The sequence below is a fragment of the Schistocerca serialis genome, unplaced genomic scaffold, assembly GCF_023864345.2.
Source record: "Schistocerca serialis cubense isolate TAMUIC-IGC-003099 unplaced genomic scaffold, iqSchSeri2.2 HiC_scaffold_1034, whole genome shotgun sequence".
In the NCBI taxonomy this organism is placed as follows: Eukaryota; Metazoa; Arthropoda; class Insecta; order Orthoptera; family Acrididae; genus Schistocerca; species Schistocerca serialis.
In genome coordinates, this window is record NW_026047222.1 from 55,001 (window position 1) to 60,000 (window position 5,000).

Sequence of the window (5,000 nt, forward strand, 5' to 3'; positions counted from 1 at the left end):
AAGCATGCAGCCTCTGTCGACCACAGCACCCATACGCCAGTGCCTCTGCCGCACGAAGTCGTGGACCGGCAATCACACCACCTGCACCCGTTCGTGCCCCACCCCAACCGCCCAACTCGCATCGCCAGCGGATGAACGGCGGACGTTTCCCGCACTCGTAAGGTGCAATTCACACCTATAACATGCGTTTCATGAAGAGATATTTCCAATATGCGACATTCCCGCTGTCCCTATTCATGAGCTGCGAGCTGTACCACGTACAAGCTACAGACGCGATCGCATTGCTCACTGTACGGATTCTCATGCTGAGCCATCAGCTAGGAAGCGCCCCATCCATGTCGGCACCCGTGGGCGTTGCACTCGCAGTCGCAAAAAACGCTGGGCAAATATATATCTCGGAAGAGTAACGACAGTCCGAGCCTCCTGGCGTTGCACTCGCAGCCGCAAAAAAACGCTGGGCACATATATGTCTCGGAAGAGTAACGACAGTCCGAGTCTCCTGCGTGGGAAGAGTCTTTCTAGGCCCTGACCCACGGGAAGGGTGTAGCTTCCCCCATCCCGGACATTTGACGTCGTCACACTACCGGTATTGACTAATAGACTGATTGCTGATAATCATTAGCCATACACTGGGGGAAACGGCCGACAGGGGCGGCAACATAGTGGAGCCGCAGTGTCACTAATGTACAGAGATAGAACAGTTTCGACTGGAACTAGAGTAACCGTATACACGGCACTGATTAGTAATAGATGCAGAGCCATCAGAATACAGATAATATATACAACCGTCCCTATACATGCTGAAAGACTCTGCACACAATGAGAACCACACGTCAGCCAGACACTCTTATCACACACTACTCTCTTATCACACACAATATCTAACCACCAGCATGGAAGAACATCCAGTGCATCCTCTCCGCCACATGACACAATCCACACTATCATTACCAGACCGGGAGGTCCACCCAGAAAACACAATATCCCACCCTTCCGACATCCGCACATTGCTCAGCTAAGCCACGAACACCCACACATGTCCTACACAGTGGTGCACCCAACATCACAATACTGCCTCCTGTCACAGCACACAAACAATGGCAGGAATGAAAGACACAGATCTGCCACAACCATGGAATCGGAGCGCCGCCTGTCATGAGCCAAAAGTGCATCCTGACGTGACAAATCGGATAATACCGCAGGCATCCAATTACGATAATCACTATCAACGAACCTGCCGCCCCCCCCCCCAATACACCTTTCCCTACAACAATGTGTATCTGAACCTACGCTATATCGTACCTTAACCTAACCTATATCGTACCTTAACCTAACCTATATCGTACCTTAACCTAACCTATATCGTACCTTAACCTAACCTATATCGTACCTTAACCTAACCTATATCGTACCTTAACCTAACCTATATCGTACCTTAACCTAACCTATATCGTACCTTAACCTAACCTATATCGTACCTTAACCTAACCTATATCGTACCTTAACCTAACCTATATCGTACCTTAACCTAACCTATATCGTGCCTTAACCTAACCTATATCGTGCCTTAACCTAACCTATATCGTGCCTTAACCTAACCTATATCGTGCCTTAACCTAACCTATATCGTGCCTTAACCTAACCTATATCGTGCCTTAACCTAACCTATATCGTGCCTTAACCTAACCTATATCGTGCCTTAACCTAACCTAATTTGTGCCTTAACCTAACCTAATTTGTGCCTTAACCTAACCTAATTTGTGCCTTAACCTAACCTAATTTGTGCCTTAACCTAACCTAATTTGTGCCTTAACCTAACCTAATTTGTGCCTTAACCTAACCTAATTTGTGCCTTAACCTAACCTAATTTGTGCCGTAACCTAACCTAATTTGTGCCGTAACGTAACCCATGTTGTGCCGTAACGTAACCCATGTTGTGCCGTAACGTAACCCATGTTGTGCCGTAACGTAACCCATGTTGTGCCGTAACGTAACCCATGTTGTGCCGTAACGTAACCCATGTTGTGCCGTAACGTAACCCATGTTGTGCCGTAACGTAACCCATGTTGTGCCTTAACCTAACCCATGTTGTGCCTTAACCTAACCCATGTTGTGCCTTAACCTAACCCATGTTGTGCCTTAACCTAACCCATGTTGTGCCTTAACCTAACCCATGTTGTGCCTTAACCTAACCCACGTTGTGCCTTAACCTAACCTACGTTGTGCCTTAACCTAACCCATGTTGTGCCTTAACCTAACCCATGTTGTGCCTTAACCTAACCCATGTTGTGCCTTAACCTAACCCATGTTGTGCCTTAACCTAACCCATGTTGTGCCTTAACCTAACCCATGTTGTGCCTTAACCTAACCCATGGTGTGCCTTAACCTAACCCATGTTGTGCCTTAACCTAACCCATGTTGTGCCTTAACCTAACCCACGTTGTGCCTTAACCTAACCCACGTTGTGCCTTAACCTAACCCACGTTGTGCCTTAACCTAACCCACGTTGTGCCTTAACCTAACCTACGTTGTGCCTTAACCTAACCCATGTTGTGCCTTAACCTAACCCATGTTGTGCCTTAACCTAACCCATGTTGTGCCTTAACCTAACCCATGTTGTGCCTTAACCTAACCCATGTTGTGCCTTAACCTAACCCATGGTGTGCCTTAACCTAACCCATGGTGTGCCTTAACCTAACCCATGGTGTGCCTTAACCTAACCCATGTTGTGCCTTAACCTAACCCATGTTGTGCCTTAACCTAACCCATGTTGTGCCTTAACCTAACCCATGTTGTGCCTTAACCTAACCCATGTTGTGCCTTAACCTAACCCATGTTGTGCCTTAACCTAACCCATGTTGTGCCTTAACCTAACCCATGTTGTGCCTTAACCTAACCCATGTTGTGCCTTAACCTAACCCATGTTGTGCCTTAACCTAACCCATGTTGTGCCTTAACCTAACCCATGTTGTGCCTTAACCTAACCCATGTTGTGCCTTAACCTAACCCATGTTGTGCCTTAACCTAACCCATGTTGTGCCTTAACCTAACCCATGTTGTGCCTTAACCTAACCCATGTTGTGCCTTAACCTAACCCATGTTGTGCCTTAACCTAACCCATGTTGTGCCTTAACCTAACCCATGTTGTGCCTTAACCTAACCCATGTTGTGCCTTAACCTAACCCATGTTGTGCCTTAACCTAACCCATGTTGTGCCTTAACCTAACCCATGTTGTGCCTTAACCTAACCCATGTTGTGCCTTAACCTAACCCATGTTGTGCCTTAACCTAACCCATGTTGTGCCTTAACCTAACCCATGTTGTGCCTTAACCTAACCCATGTTGTGCCTTAACCTAACCCATGTTGTGCCTTAACCTAACCCATGTTGTGCCTTAACCTAACCCATGTTGTGCCTTAACCTAACCCATGTTGTGCCTTAACCTAACCCATGTTGTGCCTTAACCTAACCCATGTTGTGCCTTAACGTAACCCATGTTGTGCCTTAACGTAACCCATGTTGTGCCTTAACGTAACCCATGTTGTGCCTTAACCTAACCTATAATGTGCCTTAACCTAACCTAAAGTGCGCCGTAACCTAAACTATATTGCGCCTTAACCTGACGCACGTTGTCGCTGAACCTGCTCTGTAATTGTTATGCAACCCGTTAAAGTAGTGTAGTGTTGCCTAACCGCAACCCTCGCAATATAGTTCGCTACTCGCACTGCCCGGTCCCCTGTGTATCGCGTCATGTTAAACACCTTGCAGGTGTTGCTGACTTTCCACATGCTCCTGCTATACACTGTAGTGTGGATAGCAGCAGGACGTACATGCCCCCCCCCCTTCCCCCCTGCCTTCGCAAGCTGGTCGGTGAGAAGTTTGCATGTTCAATGCCCTTCGCATGCCGACGTACTCAGCCTACGTTGTGGTACGGCCTGTCACCTGTCCGCCGATGTACGCAAAACCCACAAACTGTACTGCACATTGCTCCGTATGTACTGAATGATACATCGTGGCCCATGTGACCGTATGACGACAGCGCCTAGCAACGGCGGACCATACAGTCCAAATATTGTGCACGCAGCTACGTGTCGTCTCCCTATAAGAGCTGGATTGCAGTGTGGTACGCCATACAGACGTGTGGGAGGAACGGACGCCCTGGATGGCGATCAGCATGAGCAGTCTGTTGATGTAGTGGAGCGTGTATTCGGACGTAGTCGTCTCTTCTCACACACCGTGATAGCATGTTGCACCGCGTTCCACATCTGCGACATGCTGCAGAGGCGGGCTGACAGTCGTTCGCGCAATGGACACCGCATACGTACGGGGTCTACCTTCCACGTGTTCTCTAGGCGTGCACATGTTGTTGCGTCTATGTGGGCAGACGTAGTGTGTTGTGACACCTGACACAGGCATGCAATACTCGTTGCAAATGGCGATGGACGTGTACGTTTGCTGGTGACGTTACGCAAATGAACAACCGGTAACCCGTTGTGGTGCGGTTGTTCTCGCTAGAGGTGAATCAGTGTTGGCGACGATCGGTCGAGCTATTAACCGGTTGTTTCAGGGATACCCACCATGCCCACGAACGTGAAAGGGGACCCACCATGCCCACGAACGTGAAAGGGGATCTGGGTGTGAGGCGATACGCGGCGGTGGCTGGGTGGGACCGTCCCCGGCCGGTGAGGGGGGGCCGCCCGGCGTGCTGGCAGCGCGGTGCGTGGGCGCACGCGCTACAGCCGGCTGGTGGGGGCGGCCGGTGGCAGGCGCGCCGGCCGACGGACGCGGCAGGCGGCGCAGCTGCGCGCCGGCGCCCCCTGCTCGCGGCGCCTTGCGGCCAAAGTAGGTCCTCGCGGGCCCGGTGCGAAGCGCGGTGGCCATCTGCAGTGTGCTGGTCCGATTGAGGACTTTGTGCGCTGAGGATGCGCCGCCGCCCGGCGCTCGGCGCCGCGACGCCGTCTGCTGCTCGGTCGCCCCAGCGGTTCTCGCAGGTGGTTTGTA